Raw genomic sequence first — 19,770 nt, 5'->3', positions numbered from 1 at the left:
AAAGACGAACAATGTGAGTATTCTATTTTTATTGCTTTTTAAATTCATATTACTCATTAAGTTTGGCTCATGGCCATATTTAATTACAGTTTTAGTAAAAAATAAAAAAGTGCATTCCTTCTTTAGGTAATGTGCAGCTTTTTTTCTTCCAAAGACAAACGTTTGCTTTTAGTTAGCCTTTATTTCATATATCCATAATCTCTGCAGGAAAGTATCCAACCATAATTTGCACTTAATTCTATTGATACCTTGATGTACTCTGTTGCATCCACATCTCATCAGGAACTTTATCAGCTTAAACAATCTTTTAATACTGTTCACCACACTTCAAACTAGTTTTGAATGCTAGAAAACAAAATTATGTTGTTCTCCAACTCAAAAATCAAAGTCTATGAATTTGTGTCTGAATACAAAAACCTTCAGATTCTCTCTACTTGATGCTTCTCTCTCCTTCAAGTCTCACATCCAGCAGCTGGTAAACAATCTGAAGCTAAAACATGTCCTGTTCTTTAGAATCAAGCCTTGTCTCTCCTTTGTATCTTATGTCGTTGTTAGAGTGCAGAGAATTACTTTCTATGCATGCCTCTCCACAACGCTTACATGGCCTTGACACAGTCTACCACTGAGCTTGAGATTCATTATAAACAATTAAACTCTGACTCATCTTTGTGTTCTCGTGTTAGATGGTCTGCTTTGTCCTTTCACAGATTAAACTTTTGGTAGATTCTAATTTACAAAACTATACTTCTTCTTTCATATCTATTAACCTACATTACTGTGTTCAGTCACGACTTGTTACCTTTAACTGTATCAAGAGCTCATACTGAGTCAGAGGAAAAAAAACAAATATTCAGCTCCTACTTCTGGAATCAGCTGATTTTGAAGGATCCTGTCTCTCTGAGTGAGTTTAAAGAATTTTTTAATATTTTAAATACACAAACATCTGGATTTAAATGTTTTAACTGATGATTTCTGTTACTGTTTAAACTGCAGCTTTGCTGAGTAAATGGTCTGACTCCTTTTAGCTTTCATTGTCCTATAGTTGTAATGACCTTTTTGTTTTTTTGTTTCATGATGTGTAACTGTAATTGTTTTCTGTGTGTTGTCATTTAGTGCTGTTTTGAGCTGCTGTCTGTCTCAGCCAGGACACTGTTGTGAATGGAGTTTCAAATCTCAAGGATCTTTCTTAGTTAAATAAAGGTTGAAGAAAAAAAATTAAATAAATAAACTGTTCCTGGTATTTTTAGATATTTGTCCAAGATATTTAACAGATGAAATGCATCTATGACTGGTCCCTCCTAAAACTGTACTAATATATGATAATCCAAATACTGATGTCATAATTGATGTTCAAGGAGTTATCTTGTGTGGAAACAAAGGTGTCAAAATAAACATGTGAAAATCATAAGCCATTTAGAAATGGATGTTATCTGCAGACTTTCACTGGTTGACCAAAGAGTTTAGATATGACCATTAGGCTGTGACCTCTGACCTCTGAGAAGACAGATATCTCTAATAGTTTAGGTTTTCAACCTCACACTCTCACAATTTGAGCACTGATTACTGCAATTCTACAATTTATAGAGTGAATAAGAAACATAAAAATCACAAATCCTCTCAGTTGTGCATACAACATGTACATGCCTCCCTTGCTCTTTATCTTTGTCAAAACATGCATTGTTGCGATCAGAAACATTAATGAGATATCTCGCTAAGACCCAGCAAATTTGCTGCTAGGCCATAGCCGAGGTGAGATAAACTGACAGTTGCTCATCCTGCAGTTGACTTTAGTGAAACAACTTTGTTAAAATAGACTGAACATTCATTTTAGGGGATAACAAATGGTTCAAGGGAAAAATACCAAATTTAAACTGGTTAATTACAGTCTCTCTGTGTGTAGGAAGACCACAGTAGATTTAAGAGCTCCATATGTTGGACTTCCTTTGAGACAACGTCTCGTCCAGGCTTTGTGCATTATTGATGCCCTGCCTGTCCAATGCACTTGCAGCCTGCAGAGTTCAACAATAAGAGAAATATGATATCCTGCTGCACACATGCTCACAGCTCTGTACTCACAAAAGCCCTACTGTGAGCAATTATATGTGGGAGCACATTTATTTAAAATGATTCAGATAAAAAATGTGTTTGAAATCTTAAAGCCTTTAATGACTTTAATTAACTTTCATGGTTTTGTTGTTTATTTTCGAAGAATGGTCACAAAAATAATCATTTCTAAGACAGACAAGACAAAACAGAAACACCCACACACCCATGGCCGATTTAGAATCACAAGTTGACCTAACATTTATGTTCTTGGACTGTGAGAGGAACTCAAAGGATCCAGAGAAAACCCATGCACGCACTGGGAGAACATGCAAACTGCACACAGAAAGGCCCCTGATGAGACTCAAACCAGAAACCTTGTAGCCATGAGGTGACAGTATTAACCACCACAGCACCGTGCAGCTCACCACCAACTATGATTAACTGAAATTACTGCCATTTTCCAAGCTTTCTTATTTGAGTCCCATGCATTGATAAACACCTGTACTTTCTTTTCCTGCTGAGATCTGTGCACAGGATTTTTTTCACCTTTGTTATTCCAACACTACACCAACAAACTCTCAGCCATCAGAGTAAGTCCAAATTAGGAAACTGAGCATCTGCTCTGAATACAAATAGCAGGTCAGGGTGTGAGAGAGTTTATGTGTGTCTGAGTTGGAAGCACTGCTGTGTTGATGTTTTCACTGACAAATTAAAGCAGACATTATCACATGACAATCTAATTAAGTAGTCTTATAATTGTACATAATGACCATTAAACCGATTAAAAAATGAACCTTCAGGCATTATTAGCCAGTGACTCTTTCAAACATCCACTGCAGTTCAAATCAAACTTTTTTTGTGTGTGATGTTTTTTTGTTTTTGTTTTTTTTAAAGAAAGAAAAAATACAACTAGAACTCAATGTTTAGGAGACAAGTAGCATGTTGGCCAGCATCCCAAACCCACATGTTTGCCAGCCTGTTTATGAGGAATCTGTCAGAGTAAGAACACAGTTACCTTCTTTCAGCAGGGAGCCATTTTCCTTCCATTTGAGGAAAGAGATCTTTTGAAACAGCATGTGGGTGCGTGATTTTCTTAAATAAGGGGTGTCAAAGTCAGGACATAAATCTACTCATAAACTGAGATTACAATGCAGACACAGTTAATGCAGTCTAATGTTGTTACAGTACCTGTGATACTACTCAGCTCTGTGGAAGGTTAAAAGGCCCGAGTTTAAAGGACAAATGAAATAACATCTGAAAATAATGAGTTTTCATGTTTTTATTTTAATTAAACATTATCATCAGACACTACAGTGGTCCGTTTCTTTGACTTAAAACGTCATTGACTTGGTTTTAGAGTTTATGTTTCAAAAACCCGAAGCGGGATGATTGTGTAGGTGATGTTACCTCCTTGGTTGGTGGCGTAGAGGGAGGCGGAGCCAGCTGTGGCAGACCGCTGTAGAACACTGAGGAGGTTACTGTCACAGTGTTTATCAGGGAAAATGGCAGCAGAAGAAGAAGTAAATTTTAAAAACATGTTTTTTTTTTGTCTGTTTGGCAGTCCAAATAGAGACAGGGGACAGCGGTGGGTGGCAGTCGGACAGCAACAGGTGGTGGATCTTTTATTGAAGATTTGTATTTCAGGCGGTCCACCTAAAAACATTAACTGCACAGTCAGTCACCAGACTTTGGGTTGGAATTTTCACGCAGGAGCCAAACTAACCTCATCCATCAAACTTTCTTGTCCTTCAGGAAGCTGAAGAATGACTCAGCTGTTGGAGTTTTGGGTCAGTTTACACAGTTAATTGCAACACACTGAAACATTTCATCCCCACATTAGCCATACTTGCCATTCACTGCCTTGTTCAAATTCACAGTATTTGGTGCATCACGGAAAATGCTGAGGAGACCCCTTTGAACTTTTCTTATTAATTTAAAATGTGTGTGAATCTTTAAAAATGCCAGTCTCTGAAAACAAGCACCTTTTATGACTTTCTTTTGATTTATGTTAGCTTCAAAACACTTTTCATTTCCTCTTTAATAACACACTCAGATACCTCTGTTTTGTCTTTGTTTTTATCAGTCTGATAGAAAAGTGTCTGCTTCACAATAAAAGCTAAATTTAAATATCTATAAAGCTATATAAATTTGGTTTATTTTTTGTTCATCTGCCCAGTTGAAAGCTGGACGAGCAAGCTAACAGTAGCATAAAGAGCCAACAGAGAGAACTCATTTGGCAGACACATCAGTTCTGATTTATCAAAAAGCCTAATTTGCACATATCAACTGTTACATTTTGTCGAAAAAAATCTATTACAGTAATGAAGTTGTTATTCCCACTGTGGTCCTGTTTGTCTCTCTTTATCTGAGTTGTGTCCCTGTTAAACTGTGATTGGGTGCTTAAATGGTTAAAAACTGAGAGGATATTGTAAAATTGAAAAAATTGCCAAGTTAAAAAAGTCTTTTCTCTCTGTTTCTATATGTTGTATACATGAACGTTATCACCACCTAGTTGTGTGGCATGGGTACTTCAGCAGACAAAACGCATTAACAACAGAAATATCCAGAGTAATGTGGATATTACTCCTAAACTAAAAAAAAAGGTTGCAGTTTTTCCACTTTCACCATCGCTCAGGAGTCTATGAACTTACATATGCTAATTGTCTAAGCCTTCAAAAGCATTATTTACAAAACTAAATATCTTGTTAAACATTTGAAACTGTCATTTGGTTGTTATGAATGTTTAAAAAACTCTTACCTTTTAGTTTTATTGGAGTACCTAGAGTTACTGATTACACAGTTGTGGTAAATTGTTCCAAAATTTCAACTATCTAGTTATGTTTTTAGAAAAACAGTTCAAGAAGATAGTGAAGGAATCATGTACTGAAACAGGACATTTTCTGTTCGCTCTGTGGGAGTTCCCTGTAGGAGATCTGCTTAGCCACAGACAGAAACAGAACCAGTCCAGTTTGTTGCAGATGGGACATGTACGTTGTTCATTTCATACTATCAGTGTGTCATTTTTTTCACATACCTCTGAGGTTGTGCCAAAACAACAACAACAACAAAAACAAAAAAAAACATTTTAAACAAACCTCTGAAAACATATCACATCCAAATTAACAAAACATCACTCAGATTGTCATTTCCCACAGAAAATATTTCAGGTGATCCAGAATTCTGTGTCATCTCCAAGTGAAGTTCTATCGGTTCAACATTACCTGCTAAACACTGCAGGACTTCTTGTTTACTCATTGAGAAAGATCTCAACAAATTTTAGAACATCTTTGTTTAATGAACTTTAAACATAGTGGTGGTAAATGCCAGATGGGAGCTCTAAACACAGCAAAAGAAATACAAGAACTGACAAAGTGGAGAAATCACGACACAAACACAGCTGTTTCACAACCAGCAGATGTGAAACTGTGTGTGTGTGTGTGTGTGTGTGTGTGTGTGTGTGTGTGAGGGTGTTTTTGTTTCATTTTGTTTTGAGTTTTCAAGGGGAGATTTGGAAGTTTGTAATTTTCTTTGGAACAGGACATGCCTCATACCTAAATGTGGGAGAATATGCAACACACTGTACACTATTTGAATACAAACACATTTTTATACCCCTGTCTCACTTTTATAAGTTTGTCTTGCATTTGTGTGGTGTACTGAGACATGTGGCTATAGGAAGATAAAATCACATCGCCTATTTAGGTATCTGATACTCTAGAATCTGTAGTGTAAACTCCAGCATATTGCCATAGACATATTTGCCACAAATACAAAAGTTATGTTGCAGTGACCTAACAGTGACATTACACAATCTATGTTAACACTCTGTCTGCACTGTTGTGGAATTGTGGCATATTTGTGGTGCTTTTATTGCTAATAGATGTAGCCATCACTTGACTTTCTTATTAGTGGCATATTTCTTTATGTTCTTGTCAAATTAGGAATGCCACACCAACAAGCTGGTTATACCATACCAGTGTAGCAGACACCAAGCCTAAGCTAAAAGTTTGCTTTTCCACCATTCAGCCCAGTACATATTAAATATACTTCACTCCATTACTTCACATTTTGACCCATGTATAAAGAATATCAAACTGCACAAACATACATAGTAAGTGTATAGTAGAGGTAGTGTCTCACTAGGCTGCAAGTGTTAGAGATCAGTTGGCGACTCAAAATTGAGAGAAAAAAGGCAAATTTTCAGCTGTTTCACTATATTCTAAGTGTTTGCAAACAAGCAGCCAGAGAGCTATGCAACCCTGCTTCGCACAGCCAAATTTTAAATTATGGCCTATTTTTGTGTGCACAGTTTGCAAAACTGTATTCATGTTCAAGACTGCAAGCCTCTGCAACTTCAGGGAAGAAAATGACAATCACCACAAAGATACAATTTGGACAGTCCTTCACGACTGTCATTCACAAACAAGTAGCCATCAGTCATGGCTCATGTGAGCATATGTTGAACTGCAACTCCTCACTGCAGCAGTTATAAAAACAGTGATTTTAACAAAGATAAAACTGTTTTAAACAGATGAAAGATAGCTCAGACTGTAAGTGTGTCTGTAGAAAAAGACGTGTCAGTAACGCAGAAGGAAGAGCAGACAACTGTTAGTCAAAGTTGTAATTTGATCCCAGCTTGTCCCACCATATACCTTCCACCCCACCCCCCAGAACACCTGGAAGATAGAATAACTTAACTCAGTGGGACCTTCCTGGTTAAAAACAACCAAAAAGTTAAGCTAATAGGTTGTAGTCAACTGCAGAAAATGTGACAGAAGAGGATACCCCCCTGTGCTAAGTTGATCTGCATTTTGTCAGGGGATAGTGAAATCATACATATTTTATTCTTTGATGAAAAAAGATTTCACTACATCTATAAAATGTGAAGATTTATTATTTAGCTGGGTGTGAAGCAATAGACCATGACCATAAAAGAAACTTCTCCCATCCAAGAAATGAATCGTGATTTATAGAGGTGCAGCTACGTGACTGTGTGAGTCTGCAAAAACTAAATGGGTTCAAGCACAACATGTGTAAAGCAGAGATTCTCCAAGTACTAGATCTGGCTGAAGGGAAAAAGAAAAAAGCTGATAAAGTTTGACAAAATGTCCACATCTGTTTTGTAACTGCTGGTCACAAAATTGGCTCATGTGTCCAGTAATGACTTCTCCATTATCTTTTCAGTATAATCCTGAAACAAAAGATTTTTATCACTTGTCACCAAAAGGCAAAATGTGGGCTATATGTAACAGCCTGTGTCTGTGTGCTATGCAACCTTATCAAACACAAATTGGCAATATCTAAAATTTACAGATATTGAGCTAAAATTCAGTGTGGTGGTTGCTAAGAGTCATCCCCAACATGTACTCTGAGTGCTGAGTTTGTTGTTTTTAATAATAAAGAAGCCAGACAAACTCTTTTCTGTTCTCAACAGCAGGTTTCCAAATAAGCCCCTGAATGGAAGCTATGATCCATCAAAAATATTTTCAGGTGTAGTGTTCTGACTTTAGATGAAAAAGCTGTATGTTTATATCAGGGGGAGTTTGGAGAAGGGCAGCACCTTCAAAGATTAAAGCTCTATACGCGGCTATTTTATGTGTTATATATGAAAGGCACACCTGACTGAAAGTGAACAACCTGTTTGCCTCAACACAACATAATGACATTTATGTTCCTGACAGTCTCCATGTCACGAGGTCTTTTACTTTTTGAGTAGGTGCACTAATAAAAATACTGTTTGTGTCTTTTAGTACCTTAATAACTAGCCTGCAAATGAACAGATTATTTTTCAAAGATATTCATGCCATGTGTCAGCCAGACCTTTGATACCACATAATGAACAGTTTGTTTTAAGTTTAAGATATTATTCTGCATTTTAAAACCTCACTATAAAAACACCAGCAGTGTAATCCATACAAATAAACACTCACTGAAAAGGTGGCTGGGCAAATTGGATTTTAAATTCAACAATGGGTCTTGAAATGTCAGCAAAAAGCAACAATGTAAAGCTCAGAATATGTGTGTTTGAAAGAAATGGCCATCATAAGCATGTTATTTTGATTTGGTCTTGATGATAGAGATGTTGTCCAACCTTACATGCTCCACATTTTAATATAGGCAAATACTTGATGGATTCAGTCTAGCCTTTATCAATTTTCAGATTAGTGTCTAGTTTATTTAGAATGCACTGTGTTGCAGCCTGTCACATCATTTATTGCTATAATACATTTACAAACAACTCAGCTGACCAAAGTGCTGTACAAAGTATTAAGTATAAAATTGCTAATTCATAAAGCAGAAACTATTTTAAACTGAACGAATGACAGTTGAGCATGATGTGGCATGTATCGGCACGTGGAAAACATGGATTGGTTGCTGAAGGTGGGAGCATGGTCAGAACATGGTGAGAAAGTGGAACGATATTACAGGTTGTGGCAACGGTTCTCCTGCCAAAAGTGTTGCAGTAGTTTACATGGAACACTGCCATCTTTGGAGCATAGAGTGGGTTTGAAGGTACAGGAGACTATCTTGGAGACATGAACATAGCAAGACAAAAAACTATTTGTTGAATAATAAGAGTGTATTAGCATCATAAAAGCCTTTGCAGAGAAGGTTTTTCAAATTTGACACAATCCACCTGATAGGTGTTGGAGAGTGTAGTGGAGTTGTCCTCCAGTGTGAAAGGGGCCTAAAGTTATAATTTATGCAAAGTGTGGGGCCATAATTTTACACTTAACCGTACTACAAGATCAAAACATTCACATTTGGTTTATTGTTAAAGAGGGTTTTTTATGATGAAGTGTTTTGATTGCAGAACCAAACACAATCATGTGTTTCACAGTAAACAAAAGTCACAGATCCTGCTGCTGATTATCTAGTTTGGCTTAAAAGCCAAACGTCAGATGATTCAATTTACTGTATGTATTCATCCCATTAGCCACTTCGTCAACTTCTTGTGCCAACTTTTCTGTGGCTCAGACTGAGATGTCAAAGGTGAAGCAAATGTATCTGTTTAACTGCCAACGACTGCAGCATTGTTCCACCACCACACCTCCTCCTCCCTCACCCACTGCTTTCACTCAGGCTGCGCCACATTACAGTCAGTGAGTGATGGAAGAGGGAATTGTTTCTCTAAGGACCACCACAGTTGAAGGCTTGGAGTGAGAGGAAAGCCAATGAACATGGAGAAAAGGATTGTTTGGCACTGACTTCAGAGCCCAGGAGCATCTCTGCTGTGAGGTCTGTTTGTACAGATAAAGACAACCAGACCTACCATAAACACTGGGCTGGAAAGAAGCGAGAGTCTTTGGACACAGGAGTGTGTTTACATCAAAAATCAAAAATCATCAAAAATCAGAGCAAAGTATTTGTCTATTGATTCCTGGACAGCTCAGAGATTAAATGCTACTATTCTGGCAAACAGAATTGTTCTTGCTTCAACGTCAGCCTATTGAGTTTAAGTTTGAACATTTAAACCTGAACTTAATATATGTGCATTTAGCAAACTTATATTTTAGTCAGTTTGATGTGTCTTATTCTACTATCTTTATCTTTAAAAATAAACTTTGCACAACTTTGGGTAAGATAGTAGAAGTAGCACTAAAGCACAGGGTTTCCCCCAGTGTATTATAAGCCTGGCAGGCCGCCAGGTTTTGGTGACCCTGCCGCCAGGCTAAGCTCCGCTTGGTTATTATAAATATGTCATTTTTATACATGTTTTTTTTCTGCCTGCACCCCCCAAACCGCTACGCACGCCAACAGTGACACAATTGTGCTGTGTCACGTCACGTGGTCATGCGCCTCCTAGTAACTTGGCGCGGACCACGCGCCATTCGCGGAGCCCTGCTGGACTCTAATGAGCCCTGAGACCGAGCCACCTTCAGCTACCTGGAGTTAGCACATCGTCAGAGACACAGCAATAAACAAGCGGGTTTAATCAAAAATGGTTAGTTGAGCTGAAATTCAGCTGGTGGCTTTACAAGACCAAATACAGTAAGCATGTTTTATGCTTAGTGAAAATATTATCCATGTTTAAGAGTAAAATGATTCTATTAAATTCAGCATTAGATATGTTTTGTTTTGTTGTTCCATGTAGTGATCCAACATGCAGCCTGTGCCACAAAAAGCACAGTACAGTACAGCATCTGTCTGTTTGTCAGAGTTCTCTGTTGTTATTCATTGGCCTGGAAGTGAGACGTGTGTTGGTGCTTTGTTTGCAGTTTTTCATTTATGTTAATTTATTTATTTGTAAATGTGACTTAAATTAGGATTCAAATTAGGTGCAAACAATTTGTATTCATTTTAATTGTATTTTTGTTTAAAAAAGTATTTCAAAAGTGCCTTTTTGTAAAAGTGTAGTTGTGTAAATANACATAATAAATAGCCATATTTTCAACTTTCCTGTCAATTTTAATCTTTTTTTTTAACTAAATCACGGTCGGCCGGCGAACAGCCACCTACCACCAGGCTTAGCCTCTTTTCTGGGGGAAACCCTGAAGCAGTTTGTCTCAGAGGCTAATTGTCAACATTTTTTTAAGGTAATTTCCATAAATTGCTTCACTTTTCACTGCGTTGATGAAGTTGTTTTTCCCAAGGTATCTTTTAATTTGTTGGCAACTTTTTTATTTGTTTTATGTGACATAGATGCAATGTTAGCTGAAACCAGCTACAAACCAGGAGCTTTCTCTGCTCATTAAAATCATCGTACGTGTGAGGATTTGAGTTTTTGAGTTATTATTTCAGTTTGGTTTTTTCCTGGTTGTGTTGTTCTCAGTATTCACTTCTCCCCTGTCACTCTTCTGCCTTCCTTGCCACGCCCATCTCCACCTGTCTGCCATTATCCCCACTCACCTGTTTCCATTTACCTCGGCAACCCCAGTGTTCAAATACCTGGTCATTTCTCTCACACCCTGTCGGATCATTGTTTGTCGTTTGGTGTATCCATGTTTTGTTTCCTCGTTGCCTTGCCATGCCATGCTTTGGATTTCTGTTAAGTGTAGTTTGCTGCCACGTCAGCGGTTTGTTTTTATTTATTTTCTTTATTTAATAAATTAGTTTTTGTTTTTTGAGAAATGAGTCTGAACTCTGGGTTCGCCTCCGTTTCCACCCCGCATGACAGTACGCTCATAGTGTTGAAAATCCTGTCTTCTAGAGCATTTCAGATGGTCTCCAGGTATTTTATGTTTGGATACTGATGTTCTCATTTATAGAAGTTCAAGTGCTTTTATCCACAATCGGTCATTACATCAGGCAGAACTATTGAGGAGTAATGACTAAAACTGATGACTCACCATTTAGTGTATAGTAGTTCTAAGATCAAGGAAAATGACTAAAGCTCAAGGAAGACTTTCAGTCTTGCATCAACACATAGTTGAAGAGACAATCTGTCTTGGGAAAACAGAAAACCACATTTTTTTCTCATCAACTACAAACAAGAGAGTTATTATTAAGAGTATTTGGTTGACAGATACTGCAGACACCGAGAGCAGGAAACCTGCTAAACAAGGTCTTTTCACATAACCCTGGTAGAGAAGACAGAAACCTGTCTCCACACACACACACACACAGACACACACACACACAGAAAGAGAGATTCCATTCTTCTACTAAAGCGTGCCAAAGCAAAACAAACTTTATTTAGTAAAGGAGTCGTGGTGTCTAACTGATAAACTGCACTGATAGAAGATGTTGTTCAATCACATTCCCTTTATGCCTCTGTCTCTCTCATTTTACTCTCTCTCTCTCTTTCTCACGAACAACAAACACACACACACACACTTCATCATCATTGGCCCCTCCTCTCATTGCACAAGTTGAACAGATTTAAACGTTCATGCTCATCTGCTAAAAGAAGACTTGTTGAACATTACTACAAACCCTCTCCACTACTGCACCGCCAACTGAAGACAGAGAAGTAAAACAATAATAATGTGAATATTAAAATGTTTACATTGATAAAAATGTCATATGTCTGTATTTTACTGTTAGGTGTAGCCACTTTAGACAGAGATGATGGACACAGCCGTCATGGCTGTGAATGTGAGTTCAGTTCAACGTAGTAAATCAATATTACTGTTCCCTAGAAACTAAAACAACAACGGAGATGTATTTCTATGTCTGCCCTGCTTTATTTAAAAGTGCAAACAATATCAAAGAAAAAGGATTAGTTACAATTGTTTGGAAAAAATCTTTAGCTGAGCTAAGCATGTTCATTTCTCTGTATTTTGATGTCATTAATGTGAAGGTTCTACCTTGTGCAAAGTATAGCTGTTTCAGCATTTTTGTTACAACCATTTGGTCAGAAATTCTGTTGGAAATGGAGAAGAAATATCAGCTTAAGGCCTGAGAGACACTTGTGTAACAAGGGGTCCCTGAACGTTACTCAAAGAACTTTACAACAGTCTAAACTAAAACCACTGCTGGATTAAAAAAAATAAACAAACAAACAAACAAAAAAACTGTTTACTTTAAATCACTATTCCCCAGTTAAAAAATGTTCTCTCATGTGAGCAGAGCATTAAAAATGTTGTTCAAATGCAGTAGGTGTCTTTTTATTTCTTCACCAAAGGGCCAGAAAATTAGTAGTTATGATTTCTGGTGAACATCTTCTTGGTTTATATTTTTGGAGATGTGCAGATCTGTTTGCAGAGAGTAATGTCTATTTACAGCCTGGCTCCTTCTCTCAGGCATAACTGATCCCTAATCACAGGGTGTGAGAGTTGGCCTCTCAGTGGCAATTCAGCCTCACTGGTTGCACAAAACAGATGAGTAGAAGCTCATCTGGTTTATTCTTCTTACAGAAGCTCTAAAGAAACAAGCAGAGAAAAAATACATTTGCCGAGTCAGTATTCCAACTTTGTTTTAAACTTGAACGAGGGCTTGAAGAACATGCCTAATATACTTGTCAAACTGCACATTTAAACATAGTGAACTGGTCCATGTTTTACCTGCAGGGTAATGTGGGTCAAGACAACCATGTCAAGTCACTGACCTGAATTTTACTTTAAAATACTTCTCATGCCTTTCAGCCTCACTTCTTTAGTCTAACACTGAATGACCTCATTTCATGGTGCAAGGAAGACTAATCATCCTGCAACTTGTTCTCTGAGCAGGAAAAATGTCTGCACAGGAAATTACTCTGCTCAGATAAATCCACAACTTTACATATTCATCAGCAAGATTCACCAAACATAATCTCCATGTTGGCCATCGAAAGCAGATGAGCTGAATTTACAGATCAGATGTGGATCTGGGTTGAAATTAAGATGTGTGCAATAACCAGGCTGAGGATGAAAGGCCTGCTTAGTGCTTTGGGATGATGTCAGGGTTATGGCATCCAATCCATCTCATCTTATTCCACAATAAAAACTTCTTCATTTGCAACCTGGAAACACAATAAAGCCAAACATGCACAGAGAAAAGCCCAAATATGTTCATCAGCTTTTTAATCCAGCCCACAATATCTGATAAAATATTTCTTTAAACTGTCAAACTCATAAAAACAGAAGGCTACAGATGCATATAGCAGCATGCTTTCCTTTACCACTCAGGCTACGGGAATCAGAAGACACAAACCCTCCATCCTGACACTAAATAAGACCTTCTGACACAAAGGATTTCCTTTTCCTCTGAAGCCATATGTGTGTTAATTCACTTCACACCTTTCTGAATGTTTTATACCAATACCATTTATAAATGTGACACAAAAAAATGTTAATTTATGTGTTGTAAACAACAGATCATAAAAATTAATCAAATAACTACATTGATGAATTAGGAATAAACTGTCAAACTGAGTTTCAATTCTTCAAATATTTATTGTTTTGTTTGTTTGTTTCAGTTTAAAAATTAGCCCTGGCTATTGTTGAACCAACTAATTGTGAGTAGAAATGATTTTAGAGAGCAGAAACGATTATACCTGATATTAGACCCTTAAAAAGAATGAAAAAAAAGGTAAGAAATCCGAAAGGTAGAAGGATTTGGTCGACTTGCTGATTTGGTTGTTTGTCGATTTGTTGACTTTCTTTTCAAGAAAATAATTTGCGTAAGTCAAGATAGCACGAGTATTGGCGTAGTCTAAAAAATAAAAATCAAGAGAAAACAAGTTACAGACAACAAATATTTATTTAATATGGGAAAATATAATTAAACATAACCCTTGTGTGTGCAGTAAAGTTTAATTATTTAAGGCCTTAGAGTGTAGCTAAAATTTATTTTATGGCACAATATAAATAAATATGTATAATGTGATGGTATTTTTAAGTTAAAAGAGAGTAAAATTATTTTTTTTACGAAAGGTAAAAGAAAAGAAAAGAATTTTGAGCTTAAACCAATGTTTGACATGTTTAACTCTTCAGCAGTGTTGCCCACTTAGGGACTTTTTCAGACCCCTCTAACGACCATTTTCCTAAATAGCAACTAGTGACAAATGTAGCAACTCCCTCTGGTGTTATCAGAGACTTTTGGAGACACTGACATGAAAGCAAGTATCATCCTGCAGCGAGTGCTGCCGGCGGCCCCTCCCCCACTCCAAAGCACTCACGGGGGGCTCAGTCCTCCTGCAGAGTCCCCCCAGCTGCAGTCGGAGCAGGAGATGTTCACCTCACTGCATCCAGACCCTAAATCAATAGCACCTGCGCAAAGACGCCGCTGACTGATTACTCAGTTCATGGCAGGATGTAAATGTAAAATTTCCTCTGTCTTAAATAAATTACTGCACTAAAAATAACTTTGAGTGTCACTTTTACCAGTTTCAAGCCCGGGTAAAGGAGGAAGGTTGGTATTGTGACACTAAATAAAATGAGAATCAAGAGAAAAAAAAAAGTTAATTTTTAGTTCTAAACATATTCAAGCTGTTTTTAATGACTTTTTCTCCGTCCCACAGCATTATTCTTCACTGGTCATCTACGCAAATTAAGTGACTTTAAGGACAGCCAATGGCTACTTACCTTACTGAGGAGTTGGCAACAGTGCTCTTCAGTAGCTAGCCTAGCTAAAGTTCACAGAAAAAGGGTTTGCATGCTATTTATGAAAACAAGTCAGCAGAAGTAAAGAGAAAAGTTACATATTGTATATGCATATTGAAGAAGATACAGATTCATTCATAACATGATTCTGCCTGCATTCATTTAGTTGTACTATTTTATTGGCCTGCTATAAATATCTGTTCACAGTCAAAGCTTAGACAGGTGGGAAAATGCATCGTTAGCATTATTAGTTCCACCTGTGTTTCAGTAAGGTTGACATCGTCAACACATCAAAACACAAAAGGAAGAAAATCTGAGCATGGCTAAAGATTATCTCCAAACAACTGTAGTTATTTTTTATGTATTTATTAATTTTTTGTATTGTCTACATTTTTCAAAAGTTTAATGGCGACAGGATAAGGATAAAGCAAGTCAGCGGTAGAAAAAATAGTTAACACACACACACGGAGGAGAGGCAGGTTATAGTTTTTATCCAAATGTTTTAGAATTTATGTATGAAGCAACAAAACACTACATGCATCCCTTCTCCAGAATCATAAAGTAGACACCTACTTGTTGTGCCAAAAAAGATTACCTGTTTGAACGTTGTCTTATGTTATAAGAAGGTAGCCTCCTTAAGGAAATGTATTAGGTGTCCCCTCTGAAAGACAGCTACTTAGCAGCCTTGCTAATGTTTTGACAAAGACTTTGAGCGTGTGCTCCACAAACAAAGTGAGCTGAAACTGATGCATGTTATTAACAAAACAGTGGATCACACCCAGGAAAGCATGGCATGGGCTGCATGCCGAAACACTACAAACCACATAGTTGGCCTTTGCTACAACTTGCTCCAAGCTGAATAGTTCAAGGCACCGATTGTCATCTCATGGAGACGTGTGATGAGACAGAGAGAAAACAAACCAAAGTGTGATTTAAATTGGTATTTTACAATTAATGACATAACCAAAAGCATACATAGAAAAATATTGCTTTTAGCTCCAATCATATCATCAGCTCACCAAGTCCTATGGATAAGCAAAAGCTACTGCAGATAGTACCACAGCAGTTAATATGTTGTTCACAGAGAGTATTTGACTTTCTTGAACTTCAGTTCATCCCATCAAGCAGCCAGTAACCTTTTTCAAAATAAATCACATGATACATTGATTCCATGTACTAAAAACCAGAGTAGAATGCTTTTGTTGTCAGCCTTAGACAGACACCCCTATGTTAACTTCACTGTTTTCAATTCATTTCAAGAATACAAGCTGTTTCCTGATGAAATGTAACTGAAGCTAGGTGAAATTTTCTTCTTCTCACAGCCAGAATTAGGTCTCCTTTACACTGGAAGACGACCCTGCTGCGCTTCCTACAACCTATTAGATTGTGACTGGATCATGGCAAATTTGGAAAACCTCAAATCAGTGTGACACTGCAACGCTGTCGCCAAATAAGTTTTTCTTTAATATTTCCCACATCCTCACTTGCACAATCACCACACTTTATGGACCCGCCCAGCCATGACACTTGGACTTCATCAGGATGCAGCTAAGTGCTAGAACAGTGATTCTCAACTCCAGTCCTCGAGGAACATTATGCTGCATGTTTTAGTTGTTTCTCTGCTCTTCAGTAGGTCTTGAAGTTTTGCAGAAGCCTGTTAATCACTCACTCACTCAAATCAGATGTGTCAAAGCAGAGAAACGACTAAAACATGCAGGATAGGGTTCCTCAAGGACTTGAGTTGGGAATTACTATGCTAGAAGACCACACCATGCTAGCACGACCCTACTCCCACGGGTGTCACATCTCCACTAAATTGTTTCCATAACCTTGCCACAATCACAGTTGAAGCCTAGACTTGAGGCCAGAGTGGCCAGTCCAGTTTTTAATTCTTGATAACCAAGGTTCGTGCATGCTGGTCTCACATCATAGATATGCTGCCACCATGCTTCCCCATGATTCACCCTGGACCCCAGTACGCTGCAACAATGATGATAAACCACTGCAACCTCTCTATGCAAGTTTTGTGCATGCTTAAAATCATTGCAGTCCTACCACACTTTATTAAGAAGACTTTAGAAGCATCTCTTCACTGGCAATGAGAGCTCTTAGAGACCACACTTTTTTAAAGTTGGAGTGACCTCTGTGGTAAAATATGCAAAGTCTACACTATAGAAGCTGTGAAAACAGCCTTTAAGAATGCACAAAGTGTTTCTTCATTTGAAAAAAGAGGCATCAAGCAAGCATAATACTTGCTTTTGCACATTTAAATCAACATCCTGTCATACTGATTCTTCTTTTTAACGAAATAAAAACATGTCACACATTTTCTAATTCAGCTCATGCAGCTGCTGAACTAAGTGCTAATCTTGGATTAGATATTGTAGGTCAAACATCTACACAACAAAAGAGAGAAGAGATCGTGTTTTGACAGCTCAGAAGAAGTTTTATGTAACAAAAAATTACTATGTACATTTCCATGTTTCAGTATGTTTCAGCTGGCTACAGTGCAGCTCATTCCTCTGACTTTTAAACACTACCTCCCTGCAACCAGTCTGGTCAACAGAATTACACCAAAGGACCTTGATGGTTAGCTTTCCTAAAGCAAAGCCTCTATCTTCACCACACGGTTCTGTGATAACAAATGGGTGTGTCAAATGAATAGGAATGGAAGCACAAGGGTGCATGGAAATGATTAAAAAAGAGAAATAGGGTATGTAAAATTAGTTATGGGTTTATTGTTGTAAGTTCTGGGTCTGTTCCAGGGTCTCCACTCAGTAGGATGTGTCCCTAAAACCACCAGACGGAGGCACCCAGAAGGCTTATCAAGTAGATGTCTAAGACATAGATGATACCTGGACACACCACAGCAACACCATTACTCATTAACAAGACTCTCAGATACCTGAACTCCTCTGTTTGAGGCAAAGATTCACCCCAACCCTGAAGGAACATTCCACATTTTTCCACTTTACTGAGCTCTGTTCCTTGATATGTTTCTCTCCATGATTATACAGATTTGAAGGACAAGTTAATAATTGTGATGTTGCATACTTAAATCAGGAGGAACAGGGAGTGTCCTGGGACATGTAAGCACAGCTGAGTTGTGACCCTATGAACTGTGGCTGACGCCTTTCAGTTGAATAAATCATATTATGCCACTAAAAAGCTTCCAAAAAATATATGATCAGAAGTATGCTACTGCCTGTTTTTTTTGTTTGTTTTTTTTTTGTGGATTGTTAGGGTATTCGGCAGTATAAAGTTTGGATATTAGAATGGTTTTCTCTGCAACTTTAACATATTTTATTTCTGGCACTTTTTTTTGTTTCAAATACAGTTTTAAAGCAAAATTGAAGTTTGTTATGCCCATGTTCAGCTCTCCTTCCCTTCAATATGTTCAATGAATCAATAAGACAGATGAGGCTCTGAAGCAAAAATAAACAACTTCATACAATCACAACACACCTTACAGTAAAAGTTTAAATGTTTGGACTGGCTTTTCAACAGATGTGTCGGTGTGATTATAGGGCAAATATGAATTGATCTGATGATCCTGATTGATACAAAGCTTGGTGTTCAGACTCCTTTGGATGAGTGATTTTTTGTTGATTTAAACATGCAGATCAAAATCAGCAATCAGATGTTACACCAAAATAATACTAAACAAACCTAATCATCTTTTGATGGTTCTATTATAAGCTGAAAATCTGTTTTTATGCACACTGTGCATTTGTAGATTTTTTAGCAACGCAATTATTAAATAAACAGAACAAAACAAGTAATTAAATAAACTGATTATGATTATGATTTAAATAAAAAGCACATTTACTCAGAGCAAAGGAATTTCTGTTGATCACACATTTCAATAGAAGTGGTGTTTTTCTCCTTGGGTAAATGTCTTTTCTGATATTTCCCTTTCTGTTTTTTTGTTTTATTAGAGGGCAGAAAGTGTGCAGAGAACAACTAAAATTTAAACTGAATTTTGACATCTATAAAACAAAATAATTAGTTCAATTTATTGCATATGCAGTACAATCCACGGGGCTGTGAGGCAATGTGCAGAGTTATAGACTTTTTTTACTGCTTCAACAATTAAATGTTGAAAACAAAAATTGTACAAAACCTTTTTTTGTATTTCTGTGGTTTGCTGAATTGCCCTGAAACTTCCATAATTAAAGTGCTGTGTTGATGAACATAAACCACCAAACAAATAATAATAATGATGTAAAAACAAATAATTGGGTAAAATGTTAAAAGTTTGTCACCAATTACTACTTTGTGAAAAAAAAGGGCAGCCACTAAATGCTGTCCCTCACATAGCTCACGAGGTACAGTACATCACACCATCTCTCTTTTTCTTGAACAAAACATTTTAAAAAATGTTAACAGAAAATTGTTATCAGAAAAAAAATGCAGAGGACGACTTTGGTATGGATAAAAAAATGTGGCGTTAAGGTTTAGACAATGAACAGAAACACCAATCTTCAGCTCCTCGACTTTTTTGTTCAAAATCAATGTTGCACGTTTAATGCTAACACTTCATCTAAAGGCATGCCTTCCCAGCTGTATTGATCTATTAGTCGAACTAATACTTCACTCTAGCACCAAGAGAACCAGTTAGGTAACAGTACTTACAACATTGGTGAAGCTGTTCTAATTGAGTTATGACCAGGGGTGGAAATTAAAAAATTTGTCCACCAGCCACAGTGGCTGGTGGACAAATTTTTTTACCAGCCACTCAAATATTTTACCAGCCACT

At 37.3% G+C, this 19,770-nt stretch overlaps 1 protein-coding gene across 2 annotated transcripts in view; it reads right to left on the bottom strand.

The window, feature by feature from the left end:
* LOC108245193 (partitioning defective 3 homolog) overlaps nt 1-19,770 on the bottom strand; it is a 485,244-nt gene that overhangs the window by 453,058 nt on the left and 12,416 nt on the right. The gene's annotated exons all lie outside the window — the stretch shown is intronic.

This window comes from Kryptolebias marmoratus, linkage group LG21 (genome assembly GCF_001649575.2).
Source record: "Kryptolebias marmoratus isolate JLee-2015 linkage group LG21, ASM164957v2, whole genome shotgun sequence".
NCBI classification, from domain to species: Eukaryota; Metazoa; Chordata; class Actinopteri; order Cyprinodontiformes; family Rivulidae; genus Kryptolebias; species Kryptolebias marmoratus.
The sequence above is the reverse complement of the archived record's forward strand: the minus strand, read 5'-3'. Positions and strand labels throughout refer to the sequence as shown.